This window comes from Rana temporaria, chromosome 4 (assembly GCF_905171775.1).
Source record: "Rana temporaria chromosome 4, aRanTem1.1, whole genome shotgun sequence".
Classification (NCBI taxonomy): domain Eukaryota; kingdom Metazoa; phylum Chordata; class Amphibia; order Anura; family Ranidae; genus Rana; species Rana temporaria.
In genome coordinates, this window is record NC_053492.1 from 269,742,272 (window position 1) to 269,760,837 (window position 18,566).

Below are 18,566 nucleotides of genomic sequence, written 5' to 3' on the forward strand. Positions count from 1 at the left end.
CTATCCATGCAGGAAATGTATATGTTGTCGCACAGTAAAAATCCATAATAAAGGGAAGAATCAAATAACAGCAACTGATGGAAAAACTTTTGAAATAAAATAATTCAGTACATGCAATTCTTCTTATGTAGTGTATCTGCTGTGGTGCCCATGTGGGCTATTATATGTTGGGAGAACAAAGCGACTTTTAAGAATTTGAATTGCTGAACACCTCGCAAATATTAAAAAGGGCTTTGAGTATCATAGCGTATCTATGCACTTCAAACAGAAACACAACAAGGACCCTACCCTTGCTCAATTTTGTGGAATAGACTGTGTCTATCCAGCCTGGAGGGGGTCCAATAGGGTCAGGGATCTCTCACAGCGCAAAACACATTGGATTTTTTCACTCAAATGTCTTTTCCCGAGAGGGTTAAATATAGAGGTAGATCTAAACTGCTTTATCAATAACTCTTAATAACTCTAAAAACAAAATAATCTACCAATACGCTCATGTTGTTACCTAATTGATCCATAAACAATTTTAATATTCACTTAGTGCTGGAATGTCTGGGTTTATATAGTACTCAGCAATATGCATAGGCAAAATGACCACCAGTTATCATGCAGTTAACATTGACCAGCATCACCATTGCATTTATAGTTATATGTATTGCATAATTGCTATACATATACCTTTATATTAATTTTTCTAATTTTCCCAATATAGTAATTTTTAATATATTTTTAATGTATTTTTAATGTATTTATTTTTCAACGGATTTATTTTTAATATATTCACATATACACATTTAATTCCATGAATATTTTTTTTATTATGATATAATTATGTAATCAAATTTAATTTCATTGGAAGATATGTGTTTAATATGCGTTATTTACCATTCATTCATAATTGAGATGTATTTATGATGCGCTGTATAAGTTCATTCATTTTTAATTGAGATCTAAATATTTTATATCGTGTATGACTGATATCAGTCATGGACCCATGTCTGATGAAAGACAGTCGTTAATTGTTAAAACGTGAAGCACAAGCAAGTGATGTTTATATGGATAAAAAGATGGTCACGGGGACACCCGAGAAGCTTCCTGTTTAACAGCACCAGTATCTTCTTATGACCGCCCATTAAGTCATCTCGTCCACTGAACTTCCGGTGGAACGAATGATGACACATCACAGTTATCTGCCGCCGCACAATATGCGTCTGCACACAGCGCATCCGCCCGTGTCTATGACAAGGCGCATGCGCTGGAGAAGTTGGTGTCTCCAGTATCGCAGCTGATACGGCGGGACACAGCGCTTCCGCCCGACTCCAGAACAGCGCGCATGCGCTGAACGAATGGGGGCGTCCAACCTCTCTACAGATTAGTATATTAGGGAGTGATTAGGACTGTGTGACCACCCCCATGATTAAGTGATTTGTCACGAAACATGTCGGAGGCGTGGTCACACAGTCAGTTTGAGGAAAGTTTCTGAACAGACGTGACACCCTAGAAATTGTGCAGCAAGCCAAGTTTGGAGACTTTTTTGGAGCATTTCTCCCTGGAAAAGCTGTTTTCGGAGTGCAGTGGATTGCAGTGCAGTGCATAAGAGTGGTGAGAAACCCTGGCTGATCGTAGGTCCGCCGTGACCATTTTTTACACCAGCTGAGGAATTTAGAGGAATACTTGGAATTGCTGTGATTCAATGCTGATTTTACTACGTTGTTTGTGAGTGCATTTTTTATAGTTTGTACATGGTGTTTTATTGTGCACCTTTTTTTCCTTTTGCTCTTATCATTTATATGGAACCACATGGAACGATTCTTTGGAATTTGAATTTAGATTAACACGTTGGGAGTATTTTAAAGCTTGGTTGCCAAAGCACGAGAGTGCGAGGCATATCATTTTGGTGAGTGTTCATTTTGATGGGTGACGGAAGCACTGAACACTTGTGGTGTGGTGGAAGCTCATGAAGATTTCTGGATCACTTACTTATGAACCTTATTTTAATTATTTGCCACATGATTTAGTGTGCACGGATTTTGTTTAGATAATTAACTGTTTACTTACTTGCAAAGGTGATTTATTCATTTATTTACACCTGTATTTGTTTCACAATTTGTGCATGTGTATTTATATGGTAATTTTTCACTTTATTTGCATATTATTCACTTAGGAGGATTCAACTTTTTCCTCGATAGCGCTGTTAATATTTGTTTGATACACCTCTGAGGAGAGGTGTCACTTTATTTATTCATTTTCATGCCTTTCAGCAATGCAGCGGTGCTGAGGCTGAGCAGATGACAGGTCTCTCTCATGCCAGCTGGACATGGCCAACCCTGATGGGCATTAGGGATGAGCTTCATATTCGAGTCAAACTCATGTTCGACTCGAACATCGTATGCTCGATCGTTCGTCGAATTACGAATGTTTTGGGCCGTTCGCACCAAATTCGAGTGGCGTGTCACGGCCCATAATTCCTTGCGGCATCGCAGTGCATTGCTGGCTGATGATTGGCCAAGCAGTTTTAAATGACTTTTTTCTAATAGTAACACCCAGCAGGTACGATATTTAAAGGAATTTTTCATTTTTTTTTCACTTAAAGCATCATTAAAATCACTGCTCCAGAAAAAACTAGAGTTTTTAAAACTTTTTTTCCATTGATACATGTTCCCTGAGGCAAGACCTGGGTTCTCCAACCCGTTTTACGACAATAACTTGCATATCAGGCTTTAAAATTAGCACTTTTGAATTCGAACGTTCGAGTCCCATAGACTTCAATGGGGTTCTAAATGTTTGGTCCATTCAAAGGTTCTGGTGCGAACCGAACAGGGGGAGTTTGGCTCATCCCTAATGGGCATCCAAGCCTCCCACTTCACTGTCCATTAGCCATTCTACTTTATTTCTATTATAGGCAGTACACAGGGATGACAAGGTACAATATATATGGGGGGCACATAATATACCACAGTCAAAACCGGGGGTGGGGGGGGGCAATGATAATTTTTCATGGTATAACTACTTGAAGTCCAGTAACATACTTGAAAATATTAGTGTATATAGCGCACGAATGTGGAAAAGAAAAAAACCTTGGATAAAAATGTGGCCACACACAAGGACAAAACGGGGCTAAACTAACTATAGCAAGACATTCTAGATCTAAGCTAAATTAATAAGACCTTCGCACTTCACCATTACAAATTGGTAGCATTTTCAAACTGCACTCCCTATAATGTGTGGACCTCATTCAGCTGCTATAAATCTTAATGTCTATACCTAAAATAATGATACATTAAATATGAATAGAAGTCTCCCTGAAAAGCTCCACAGAAATATCCTTCCACATCCACCAAAAATCAGTTTAGCATCAATCCATCAATATAATGTACATATCACCCAGCACTGGGCATATACAGAGGTGTTTTCATGTCAGTGTACATGGTCTGAGGAAAATAAATGTAGTTCATGCTAAAACTGCTCTTATTAGACTTGTCAGTAGAAAGCAGATAATCTATTCCTGTTCTTATATCAATTTACTGCAGCCTAACATGACAGCATGGAGTAAGGGCCGGTTCACACTGCTGCAATGTCAGTGATCGGATATGATTCGCACCAAACTGCAGTAAAAATCACATGTGATCTCTGTGCGATGCAATTTCAGCCATAAAGATTATATGTCTGAATTTGTATCAAACTCACACAGGACCCTTTTTTGTCCGCAGCAGAATCGGATTGCATGGGTGTTCACACCCATGCGATCCAATTCCTGTCCGAGTTTGCAGATCGCACTGCGATTTGCAAACTGATTTGGGAGTGTCATTAACTTTAATGGACACTCCCTGCAGTTTGCATAGGGACACTGCCCCTGGGAAACATGCAATGCGGGAACCCGCAATGGATTTGCAGGGTTTCCACATTGCAGCAGCCCTAATAGATCATTGGAGAAATAAATGGTTTAAACATATAGCACATCCATAGATACCCAGGCAATGCTGTTTGTGACTTGACATCTGAGTCCAGATGTGTTTCTTATCAATGGTATATGATACTGGCATATGATACTGTGGCTCTACTATAGTGCTAAAATAATGTCATCTCTCCACATTTCAAACACATCCTAAATACTGACCCTCAGGTCAGCCACACCAGAGCATGAAGTTGAATAGGCAATACAGAAAAACTTGCAAACTAAGATAAGGGGAGAGAGAAGCTGCCACTGACTCTTATCTTAAATCAGAGGAGCAAACTAACCCCTTCAGTCACTATGGAGAGTAATTGATACTAAGTTACTCCCTATGGGTTCACAGCTTTCATTCAGAACTAGTTTTGTTTAATGTTACAGAGCTTACCACTAAAGCCGATCCTCACACTTTTCACACTTTTCACTGATCCATTGCCTTGTACATTGATTTCATCTTATGTTGCTGATGTCCCCTCAGGCTCACTTGTTATATTTCCTGCTGCTTTCTGCTTGTTTCCCCATTAGTCAAAACTGTACTGTAGTTTGGGAGCTAGAATGCCTGATGTCATCTGACATAGTGATAGCTGCCTGCAGATCCTGAACAGCAACAGGTAACAGAGAAACGAGCAGTGGGGACACATAGGAAGGCCTGCTCTCCCTCTTAGGTCCCTCAGTCAACACTCAGGCAGTGCAGAAAAGTCAGCATGGGCAGGCAGAAGAGGATCACACACAGCACTCCCTCTCTGAGAGCATGTCACTGTACCGGAGCAGAGGAGGAGGTGGGTGGAGCTAAGCACTCGGTGCAGAGGAGGAGAAGTTAAATCCTGCTCCGCTGTGAATGCTGGGGCCGTCTCTGCCTCCTTCTGTGTCTATGTGCCTGACGTCACTGGTTGCTACTTGCTATGGCAGCAGCTGGCTAGCAACCAGTTTGGAAATCTCGCTTGAGAGACCCAATTTGTGCCTGTGTCAGCTATGTGGGAGCCGGAGGAAGATGCGGGGCCGCGGGCACCCGCTACACAAAAAAAGAAGGCATTTCTGTCACTGAAACCGGACCACTGAGCCATCGGCCCACCGGGAAACTCCCGATAGTCCCGATGGCCAGTACATGCCTGTCTGTTCTCTAGTTTGGGACACATTTGGGTAATCTGATATAGATCTAGACTTTGATTTCTTCTGTAATCCCTTAAACCACCTTGTGTTATTTATTAGTATGCTGTCATGTAGGCACCAGGAAAATTGTATCAATAACTATAGTATTTTTCCTTTCCTGGTGCCTGTTCATGGCAGCTTACATTTCCTTCCTCTGAATATTTTCTTGAGAATTTCTGGTGGGGGTCTATACTCTAACTTTTAAAGATATTTACTGGTTCTGTAGGAGGGGGGCTCTATCAGTATTCTGCCATGAATAGGCAACAGGAAAGGAAAATTAGGTAAGTATTGAAATATTCAGTTTTTCTGTAAAATGGGGAATGGTTAGAAGCTTGGTCAGATTATTATTATTGTTTTGCACTTTCTGCTCTGGTAATGAACGGTTTAGTCATTTGCACCCTACCAGTTGTCAGGCATAGGATCACAGACAGCAAGTTTACAGAAGTATCAGCATTTCCAAGGGGTGGGGGTTAACTGGGGGAGTTTATGTGCAGGTGTCATGCTTGATGGGGGGTTGTTGATGGAAGAGGGGAGGTTTGCTGGTGGGAGAGGGTTTGTTTTCACGGGACTGTTTTTTTGAGCAGTGATGTTTTGCTGGGGAAAAAGGGGAATTTTTGCTGCGAGTGGGGAGGGGAAAGAAGGACACATTTTTGACCATATCGTGTCACAAATGCCAAATGCCTGTTGTCTGCATGTTTTCACACTTTGTTTTCATATTTTCCTAATTGTCAATTTGTTGTTTGCGTATGTGTTCTCTCTCGACTTGTTCTCTCCATAAATTGTAACGAATGGCTATCGTATTTGCTGCCTGCATATCATAACTGTTGACTGATTGTTGCCTGTGCATTATATATAATAGCCCATGCGGAACCCATATATTGTCAGGATAATACAACAATAAAAAATGCAGCACAGCACACTAATGCATTTAATTATAATATCTGCAAACCAATTGAGTCCATGAACAACTTATAAAGTCCAGAATTATATAGGACAATAAGTGAGTCAAAAACTACTCCAGAAATTCTTCAGCACCACTGTGTCTTCTAAAACATATGTACAAAAATGGAGGGTTGGGACTTTAAATGAGATGTGATTATATGCGATTAAGTATATATATATGGAAAATATAAAAATTGTTTCCATAATGACCAGGTTTAAAAAAAAAAACCCCAAGAAGCACTAAACCAAATTAATCTGTCTAACTGTATGTAATTAAAACAGAGGTTTAGTTGCAGTTATTTGCAAATTCCTGGGAAGCTGCAGGCCAAGCGTCAAGGTCCTAACTATGATTTTAAAGCCTCCAAAAGAAGGAGCACAGGTGTGCTAATCAATAGACAGGGAGCAGATGGCAACCTAGACCTGCCCCTATCTATAGTTGGTCTGGCAAATGAGAGCACTGGAAAGCCAAAAAACAGGGGTGAAACCAATACATGCCTACCAAACCAAAATACCACCAAACTAGGTACGGACCACATCAAACTGGGTCAGCTAGTCAAAAAATTACAATGCACAAATTAACCGTTGGTGGTAGATCTGTGGAGGCACTCTGTTACACTCCTGAAAATCGCATAGCCTTGAATTTTTTTTTTATAACATTAACCTCATGTTTTGCTGTGGTGCACTAGGCATGCTACTATTTTTTTTTTTTTTAATTGTATTTATTTCTTTTTACCTGTCTTTAAATGTTCCATTTTATTTTTTTCTTACCAACATGGTATACTGTATATTAAACATTCAAATCAAGAAAATATTTATTGTTTCCATGTTTTTCAAATTAGTATTACGCTAATTTTATGCTTACTACTGAAAATACATTTAACATATAGAAGAGCATATGTGTGTTCACATATGTGTGTGCTTATGATAGAGGGGTCATAAATTCCAACCACTCTGAGTGTCAACTATACTAGATAAAGCCTAGTACACAGGGGCTGAATTTTAGGCGGCATCGGCCGGTTCAATAGAAACTGGCCAACATTCAACTTGTGTGCACTGCAGTCGGTTCGACAGAAGCCGGCCGTTCGGCTGTTTGTCAAACTCAAAGGGGCATGACCGAAAAAGTTCTGTCAATTGGCTCCCATACTGACTGGAGTGTTCTGGTGGGGGGGGGGGGGCTCTGTCAGAACACAATAGAACAGCAGGGGAGATCGTTAGTATGGCGGCTCCTCCTGATCGGTCAGTTTTTTTTTCCCGTTCAGCCCTGCTGATAAATAGACCCTTGCCTTTTGTGTAATTCTGGCCTCAGAATAATCTCAGAATTCAAAGACAGAATGTTATTGCACTTATACAATTACTTAGTTATGTATGGAACAATAATTATTTATATATATATATATATATATATCTTTGTATGCATTACACAATGGAAACAGGGGAATAAAAAAGGCTTATTGCATTAATTATACCTAATGGAATACAATTCAATACAATTCAATGAATTCATTTTATGAGTGCATTTGATGCAAAATAACCATTAATTACATTAGTATATGAGTTGATTGTAGTGCACACCATTAGCGTTTCATTTTGTAAGCACTTCTTTAGTACTTTATTTTCTTAATTATATGGTTTGCCACATTTTATTTATTTCAGGCAAATGCATAATGTGTCTATACAGAGCACTAAGATCTTTGGGCTTCCAAGTATATAGAGGAAGCATTTACATGTTTAGGTGAATATTTGAAAAGTAGCTTGGGTAATAGGTGTACATTACCCAGGAAATACAATTGACTGATTCGGCCAGTGACTACCATAGTCATTTTCCTAAGGTATGTGCAATTCCTAAATTTAGAAGAACAGAGCATTATGCTGTGAACAATTATAGCTAGCTTATAGTCAAGCTCTCTTTTTATCTTTCAATAGTTTTTTATTAATAATCAGGAAAAAAAAATACATTGACAAAGTAGCAGGCAGAGCCATCTGTTAACATCAGACAAAGCAATAAGTCAAAAGACACAGTACATGTTGAAGATACGAAGGAGCAGATGTATCTCAGCAAGGTATTGCGGAAGTTCCAAACTCCTGAGGGAGGCGGGAACCCGCCAACTCCAGCACCCCTCACGGGAACTAGCTGTGCCGGGCAGGCGGGGCCCAAGCTCTCTTTTTAATACTTTTATAAGTGGTACTGTGTAGCAAGCACCAACTGTTCCTTATACATAGGTGTAACTTATTTATGGGGGCCCCATCACATATACAGTAGCACAATCAAAAATTAATATTAAGTCTTCCCTCTCTTTAAATGCTCTGTTCATCTTTTAATGTAGTCTCATCCCCTTTCTTCTTAACATTCTATTGCCTTCTAAAGCATTGCTCCGGGGTTAGGACAATGGGGATGGAAGGGACAGGCACCCCCCCGGGCACAATAGTTTAATAAGGAAAAGGGGGCACTGGTATAATGAGTCCAAAACCGCAGGCAGTGCTGCTTTTAAAGTCAGCCTGAGGGCAGAATCCACCAGATTGGCACTAATGCCCAGAACATGGCACCTTGTGAACTTGCATTTGAAGAGTGGCAGAGGGGTGCAGAGTGCTAGAAAGCTCCCTACACTTAGCACTAGAAGATGTCACATCACATGCTTTTCTTTCAAGCAGAGTCTTCACCGCCTAACAGATGATTCCTAGTCGCGGTGTCTGAGGCAACATCATTCAGAGGCCAGGACAGGAAGAGAGAGTGGTACTGCAAGGGAAAGTATGAGTCAGATTTAGGTAGATGACTGATGGTCAACAACTTACCAAAAGCTGAAGGCACCAGCTTGAGCAGGAAAACTATTAGTTCAGTTAATAATGCATTTCCTCCTTGGGGGATATGGGGGTGTGTGTGTGAAGGGGTCAAAATACGAACACTGCCACTGACCAGTAATGCAGCACAAAAGGGTTAATGAACTGTCACTTGTTTCCTTTATACCTGCTGTATGTTCCATACATCTTTTAAGCCCCTCCCACATGCCCTGAACATCTCTTTGTTATTTTTCTTTTCATTTATCTTCTCTGCTAAAAACTTAAAATAAATTTACAGCATTTATCCATTCTCTGGGCTCTAGAGAGTATACTTATTTACTCACCTTTTTTATTTTCCTATCATTGGACATCTTTGTAAAAGTTAACTAATAATGATCTAGGCTGCTACACATATACCATTACATCTTTATAGCATGTAGAGTAACCAATCCCTCCATGTAGCCGCTGTATGTCCACATCTCCTCCTCTCCCTCCTGCAGACATTCAGGGGAGGGAAATAGAGGGCATGCTGCTCCCACTGCCTTCATATCCCGGGTTATGCTTCCCTGGGCCCCTGTGTGCTTCCCTGTCTGCTCCTTCCTCATCTTAATGAATAGTCAATGATTGATACCGATGTAACCGTGTTTTTATTTTTATCCATTCTCAGCTGAAGTATAGTAAACAAATAAGTCATTCATTCTTGCAACATGGCACTAAAATGTACCAAGTCCCCAGCACATCTATTTTTCTAGCTGTTACCATAACAAAAAAAGGGCTGTATTGTATATCGTTATGCTTTTCTTCCTCAAGACCAGACTACTCCCTATAGGTTGTAAACTAATGATTGTCTGTCCATCCACCCAAAAATCACAGAATGGGAAAATCAAGTTAACTCTTCATTACTAAAAGGGAAAGTAACCTTTTAACACAGAGGTTGTGCACACAAATTCAACAAAATATTGGACTTCTGGTTGGCGGTACCGGCCCGTGCACACAACAATGTGGTGGGGGAAACCCACATTCTGTGCATAATTCCTGCACTGCGTTCAAAACACACTGGGTGTGTGATCTGCTGTGGGTGTCAATGTAATCCTTATGACACCAACTACCCTTACTAGCAGTGTATCTAGGAAGATACAGATTGTCTAGATCTAGATTGTCTTTGTACTCCTCACCTGGTTTCCACCACACATGCTTGACACCATCTGAACAAAATAAGTGTATCTTGGTCTCATCAGACCACAGGACATGGCTACACAGTAATTCCATGTCCTTAGTCTGCTTGTCTTCAGCAAACGGTTTGCAGGCTTTCTTGTGCATCATCTTTAGAAGAGGCTTCCTTCGGGATGACAGCCATGCAGACCGATTTGATGCAGCGTATGAACTGAGCACTGACCCTTCAACCTCTGCATTAATGTTGACAGCACTCATACGCCCATTTCCCAAAGACAACCTCTGGATATGATGCTGAGCACGTGCACTCAACGTCTTTGGTCGACCATGGCGAGGCCTGTTCTGAGTGGAACCTGTCCTGTTAAACCGCGGTATGGTCTTGGCCACTGTGCTACAGCTCAGTTTCCGGGTTTTAGTAATATTCTTATAGCCTAGACCAGGGATCCTTAAACTATGGCCCTCCATCTGTTGTAGAACTACACATCCCATGAGGCATTGTAACACACTGACATTCACAGATATGACTAGGCATGATGGGAATTGTAGTTCCTGAACAACTCGAGGGCCATAATTTGAAGACCCATGACCTAGACCATCTTTATGTAGAGCAACAATTATTTTGTTCAGATCCTCAGAGAGTTCTTTACCATGAGGTGTCATATTAAACTTCCAGTGTCCAGTATGAGAGAGTGAGCGCGATTACATCAAATTTACCACACCTGCTCCACATTCACACCTGAGACCTTGCAACACTAACAAGTCACATGACACCGGGGAGGGAAAATAGCTAATTGGGCCCAATTTGGCGGTTTAGACATTAATGGCTGTGTGTTGAGTTATTTTGAGGGGACAGCAAATTTACACTGTTATACAAGCTGTACATGCACTACTTTACATTGTAGAAAAGTATAATTTCTTCAATGCTGTTACATAAAAAAAATATTTACAAAAATGTGAGGGGTGTACTAACTTTTGTGAGATAATGTAGTAGTAAGCAACAATTGCAAACTAAAATTCTCTTTGTCAGTCTGCTTTTTCCATCTGCCATTGTGTTCCCTATTAGCACACTGCAATGTGCACTGCAATGCCATGCAACACACTGGCTTCTTGTGCTGCTTCTCATTCCGCTAGCTTGGAATCTGCTATACAGGGATTGTAAGAGACTGATACCAAATTCCGATTCTTGCACCACTATGAATTTTTTTTTTTTTTGCTTTACCTTTTTTTTTTTACTCCTCTATAATGTATTAAATAAAAAGCTGCATTAATGCATGTTTTTTTAACTTTTAATTTTAGTTGGTAACTCAACTTATTATGTTGCTAATACATTTTCACCAATGTTTTACTCTGTAGTAACTGTATGATCACATTACTACCCCTTTAAATTTGTCACTGAAATAATGCATGTTATAATATTTATTTTCAGATGTGAGCATTTCTAAAAGAAAATTCCAGACCTGTGTATTTTTTATACACTAATAGGTACAAAATAAAATTTCCACTACCGAATACAATTTTAAAACCCTTTTCCGCAACCACATTAACACTAAAAAATCTCCATGATGCTATGGACTGGTTTTTAGCTAATATTTCAACCCAGAATTTTTAACCTATTCAACTACTAAGGCAATCAAACCTAAATCTGCCATGTATTAGAATTTGTCTAATAAGTTGTCAACTTAAAAGCATTTACATGTCTATAACAAGTAATTCATTAATGTTCTTCAGTTTATGCAGCATTATATGTAAAGGACCACGACCGATGTTCTGCTACTTCTGATAATTAGAGACAGAGGAAATTAATCACATAGAAATTTGCCACATTTTGGTTAAATAGTTAACTGCACTTAATTTGGTTATGTGGTTTGGCTGTTATCAGTATATAACCTGATGATACATCTCCCATGATTTATGTGGCCAACATTTGCTTATCCCAAGGGCACTCTCAGTGAAGCATCATTATTTCTTTATTAAATACTCTACCTTTGCCTGCTTGCACTCGACAAACAAATCTAATGGCATGAAAGAATTCAATTTCAGAGCTGAATGATAATTTGTCAGGCACTGTTAATTCACATAATTCAAAGTTAATTATGTTTGAGATATTAGGCTGAACTATAATTTGGTTTAATTCGACAATAGATTCCTAACAATTTACCAGTTGTGATTAGGACAACAAAATGTTCTTACTGCCATGATTGGGTAAATAAGCTCTCTCTCATATACTGTATATATACACATTATATATATATATATATATATATATATATATATATATATATATATATATATATATATATATATATATATATATATATATATATATATATATATATATATATATATATATTAAGATTGGAAGAATTAAACTCAAGTAGCAAGTGCATTCACAATGAGCAGCGCCAGTCCAAACTGTAGTTTTAGGGCGTGGCAGCCCATTTTTATTGAGTAAAGGAAAAGTTCACTTATACAGCTGTTGCCCACACAGGGGGTTTCTTCCACAAAACAAGAATGAACAAAAATACCAAGCCACCTGGCTTACATGTTGGCAGCACTGCTGCTCCTCTTACCAATCCTTTGACTGTGTCATTCAGCTCTTTCGCACACTTGGCTCTCTAGCCTTCAGTTGCAGCGACCTGCTGCATGACCCACCTCTGGCCTAGGAATTGGGATTCACCTGACACCCATGATAGGAGCCAACCTGACTCCTGGGACCAAGATCCACTGCCTTGGGGCTGGATCCTCTGACTTCTCGATGAGACCGCTGTCTCCTGGCTTGTGGCTGGGTCCTCGGACCCCTCAATGAGACCTCTTTCTCCCACACTGGGAGTGGTCTCCAAACTGGAAGCGGTGTCCAAAATGAGAGCCATGAGCAATTCTCAGACCTGACTATATAATGACCCTGCACACCTGTGTAGTGAGTCCGGTTGCAGGCATCTAGCAAAACCTGGACCCAGGATTGAATGTTCTGAATCAGAACTACAGAATCCGTAGAGATGCTAGTTCTGAACCTTGCATTAACCCTTAATGAGACTCCTGAGTCACCTTTTCCTATAAACTTATAGTGACAGACTCTCTCTGCCACATTAGGTTACCAACACAAAGTGGCACATCATTGTGAAATGTAAGTAAAATTATAAATGGTTTTGATTTTTTTTACAAATAAATATGTGAAAAGTGTGGTGTGCATTTGTATTCAGCCCCCCTGAGTCAATACTTTGTAGAACCACCTTTTGCTGCAATTACAGCTGCAAGTCTTTTTGGGGATGTCTCCACCAGCTTTGCACATGTAGAGAGTAAACATGTGCACATTGAAATATTCATTTTCGGAATTTCATTTTCGTCCAAAAAATACATTTATTTAGTTACTCCCGAAATTAGTTTTTATTCATTTTGTTTCATTAAAAAATGCATTTGTCCGAAAATCAGAATTCATTAAGGTTGAATCTGTCAATTGAAGGCTTATGGTGTCTGTCGAATGTTCTAAGAAGATTCGATGAAGCAGCTAAACTGTACGACGCCGCAATCGTACATTTCTAGTCGATTGCTCCGCCCACAAGCTATACTAGAATTCTAATGTTGTATGACTAGTAATAATTATATTTAATAATTATTATTACTAGTCAACTAACATTAGAATTCTTCTAGAGGTTCGATAGACACAGATCGCTATTGTAACCGTCATGTCGAATCTTCTAACTGTATCAAACTGTTGTCTCAACAAAATGAAAATAAAGCATTTTTTATGTCGGATCTTTTGGATGTTGGATTCTGCTTATTATCGTTTGTTAAAACATTTGCGAAAAACCCTGAAATTCGGACAAAATGCATTCGGACGAAAATGAATGTACATGTCTAGTAGAGAGTAACATTTTTGCCCATTCTTTGCAAAGTAGCTCATATCCTGTCACATTGGATGGGGAGCATCTGTGAACAGCAAGTTTTGAGTTCTTGCCACAGATTCTCAATTGGATTTAGGTCTGGACTTTGACTGTGTCATTCTCAGGCCTCGTACACACGACCAGTTTCCTCGGCAGAATCCATCAAGAACCTTGGTGGGAGAGTTTTTTTGCCGAGGAAACTGGTCGTGTGTACATTTTTCATCGATGAACTCGTCAAGAAAAAAAGAGAGCAAGTTCTCTTTTTCCTCGACGGGAGTCAAATTGGCTCGTCGAGTTCCTCTTCGGGCTGGTTTCCGATGAGAAACTCAAGCGTGTGTATGCAAGGGAACCCGCGCTTGCTCATAATAAAGTATGAGACGGGAGTAAAAGTAGCATTTGTAATGGAGAGAACACATTTTTAAAGCTGTAACAGACTGAAAAGTGCAAATAGTCTCTTACCAAACTTTTACTTAAAGCGGTTCTCCACCCTAAAGTGGAGTCCCGCTGATCGGAACCCGCGCCCCCTCCGGTGTCACATTTGACACCTTTCAGGGGGGAGGGGGGTGCAGATACCTGTCTAAAGACAGGTATTTGCACCCACTTCCGGCCTCACGCTACGGGCGAAAGACGGGTTTTTCTGACTTCCCGTCTGTCGCCCGTTGTGTGCTGGGAACACTCGGCTCCCAGCACACAGCGTGTGAGCCAATCGGCGGGCGCATGCGCCGTAGGGAACCGGGCAGTGAAGCCGCAGCGCTTCACTTCCTGGTTCCCTCAGCGTGGATGGCGGGGGGAGCAGCAGAGAGACGAGCGATCGCTCGTGCTCTGCTGCGATCAGCGCTGGACTCCAGGACAGGTAAGTGTCCTAATATTAAAAGTCAGCAGCTGCAGTATTTGTAGCTGCTGGCTTTTAATATTTTTTCCCCATGGCACATCCGCTTTAACACGCAAACACATGAGATTAGCAAAAGCAGCCCCAAGAGTTGTGCAAGTGGAATCGAACTTCCCCTGCCGTCCTATGTGTTGTAGTCACTGCGTTTGAGAACAAGGAGATATTGTCTTGAGCATATTGTCTCGACAAGCAAGCTTGTCGAGTTCCTCCACAAGCCTAACAAGGAACTCCACAAGGAAAATGATGTGTTTCGCCCAACAAGTTACTCGGTCCTGTGTACAAGGCCTAACACAGGAATATGCTTTGATCTAAATCATTTAATTGTAGCTCTGGCTGTCTGTTTAGGGTCGTTATGCTGCTGAAAGGTGAACCTCTGCCCCAGTCTCAAGTGTTTTGCAGACTCTAACAGGTTTTCTTCTAAGATTAGCCTGTATTTGGCTTCATCCATCTTCTCATCAACTCTGACCAGCTTCTCTGTCCCTGCTGAAGAAAAGCATCCCCACAACATGATGCTGCCTCCACCATGTTTCACGGTGGGGATGGTGTGTTCAGGGTGATGCACAGTTTTAGTTTGCTACCACACGTTTAATTTTAGTCTCATCTGACCAGAGCACCTTCTTTCACATGCTGTGTCCATCATATGGCTTCTCACTAACTGCAAACTTGACTTCTTATGGCTTTCTTTCAACAATGGCTTTCTTTTTGTCACTCGTGGAGTGCATGACTAATAATTGTTCTGTAGACAGATTCTCCCAGATTCTCCCATCTGGGCTGTGGATCTCTGCAGCTCCTCCAGTGTTAACTCTTGGCTGCTTCTCTGATTAAAGTGGTTGTAAACCCTTACAGACCACTTTTACCTACAGGTAAGTCTAGATTAAGGCTTACCTGTAGGTGCAAGAAATATCTCCTAAACCTACATGGTTTAGGAGATATTTCCAAAAGACATGCACCGATGTCTACGGTGCATGCGCCATAGACAACAGTGCGCAGGTGCACTGAGCATGCCGTTACTAACGGCGATAATGCCGTTAGTGGTGGCACCCACGCGCATGCGTGGGAGTAACATCATCGCGGCTCCGTCCAGTCACAGCGCCAGAGCCGCAATACAAGGAAGACACTCTGGGAAATATGGTGGAGGTAAGGAATGAGCACCGCTGCAGGGGCTTCAATCTCAGAATCTCTGGTAAGTAATACATAATGAGCTAGTATGCTATGCATACAAGCTCATTATGTCTTTTTCTTGCAGGGGTTTTTTTCAGATTTTTTTCAAGAGGGTTTACTTCCTCTTTAATGATCTCCTTGCCTGGCCTGTCAGTTTAGGTGGACGGCCATGTCTTGGTAGGTTTGCAGTTGTGCCATACTCTACTACATACTTTATTTTATACAACAAATAGATCTTTACTGGTGTAGCTTTGTAAACTGGTATACTTTGTAGACATTATATTTGTGCATATGTATATGATATAGTAATATTGTTTCAGCTTAAAGAAAACACCTTTAGTGTTTATACGCCAAGTATTTACCAGTGCAACTTATACTTTTCAATACTGTTGTCTGTAAGACAACACATACAACTGTACTTAGTGGACACATGCACGCAGTATATATACACAACCAGAACTTTCATCATTGGATGTGTATTGGAGACAAAAGGCAGCTGTAAATGCTAATTAGATGCATTATAACAGCCAGAAATTATGAAAAAATCCATTGTTTCCAATGTGTGTTGGAGACAAAATATATAGCATGTGAATGTATTTTATTTCAACTGGTTGTCAAGGAGCTAGCACAAGCCAGCATCCTTAATAATCAAAACTAGCCCAAAACAAAGGTACCTAAAGTTTGATTCATGTACAGAAACACATGTAAAAAATGCTTAGAATACACTCTGCTACACACTTTGTCAGAAGGCCACTTATAGGATAAGTTTACCTTTAGAAACATGCTACATGCTGGGGGGAGGATCTTATTCCTGCAGTTGTTGTCATAATTTAAAATCTGTATTCATTCTCCTGACACCCTCTATCTCATGGGGATACGTGCATGTCCCTTTTTCATCAGTAAACGGATGGATGAAAAAGCGGACATACAGTCTGCACGTGTGAAAGGGGCCTTAGGCATGTTGGATGTTTTTTCTGTACCAACGTTCCTCTCCTGAAAGCAATTTAGGTGCCTTCAGATGCGTTTTATCCTATTGAACATGATGTCCAATAGAACGAAACACATTGGCTGATGTTTGTGGAATTGCAAGCTGTCTGTAACATTGAAGGATATAAGCATGTTTTTATTTGCATTTTGTGTAAGTGTACATCCCCCTTTTTACAATAAACCTACCATAGAGTGTCACACTATGTGCAGTTGTTTGTTTTTTATGCATATCATCATGGATTACTTCAATATCTGATACGGTTTACTGCACACTCTGGTGTGTGCCTTTTGATGTTGGAACCTCTCCCTCAACACGGGATAGGGCTCATCCTCTAAACATCGATCGTTCTTGTGTTGGATCCTGCGGAGATATCCCCTCATGACTGTCTGTTTGACTCACATGCTGTACGGTAGAGGAGTCCACCATTTCTGGCAAGCATGCCAACCTTATCACTTGTTGATTGCAGTTTAAAGATCAAGTCTTCATTAATCTTGAACAGCACAAGAGACTTTTTTTTATTTATGTTTTATTTATGCGATTCATTCCTTATGATGGACTTATGATGTTCACCTATGAACTTTGAGTATTTTTCACATTGCTTCGTTTTCACTCATTTTTCACTTATCGATTTTTCATATCTATTTTCACTTTATTGGTGTTCATTCACTTTTTATCCATTTACACCTTAGTCAATCCAGGTTTACATCCATACATGATTTTATCTGTTCATATTCTGAGCGCCACATTATTATTTTATTTGTTATTAGCTTTGTTGCCCTTCTCTGGTCTGTCTAGTTCCAGCACATCCTTGCTGAGGACTGGTGACCAGAACTGGATGGAATACTCAAACTGTGTGGTAAAATGGAAGAATTATGGGCCAGATTCACAGAAGAGATACGGCGGCGTATCTCCTGATACGCCGTCGTATCTCTGTGTTACGGCCGTCCTAACTATGCGACTGATTCATAGAATGAGTTACGCATAGCTAGCCCTAAGATCCGACAGGTGTAATTGAATTACACTGTCGGATCTTAAGGATGCAATTCTAGGCCGGCCGCTAAGTGGCGAGGCCATTGTGGTCGGCGTAGAATATGCAAATGACTAGTTATGACGATTCCCGAACATCCGCGCTGCCCGTCGATCTAACTTTATGTCGTTCCCGTCGAGATACGCCGCGTAAAATTAGGGCTGAGCCCTAGGTGTTCTAAGCCATATTAAGTATGGCCGTCGTTCCCGCGTCGAAATGTAAAAAACAACATCGTTTGCGTAAGTCGTCCGTGAATGGCGCTGGACGCCATTTACGTTAACGTCTAAACAAATGACGTTGGTGCGACGTCATTTAGCGCAATGCACGTCGGGTAATTTACCCGACGGAGCATGCGCAGTACGTTCGGCGCGGGAACGCGCCCAATTTAAATGGTGCCCGCCCCATTTGAATTGAGCGGGCTTGCGCTGAGCGCATTTACGTTACACCGCCGCAAGTTTACAGGTAAGAGTTCTGAGAATCAGGCACTTACGCTGTAAACCTGCGGCGGTGTAACGTAAATCAGATACGTTACGCTGCCGTGGAGCAACGTAATTGTATCTGAATCTGGCCCTATAATCTTATTTCTTGAGTTAGTAACCTTTTTAATGCATGCTACTTTTGCTTGCTGCAGCTTG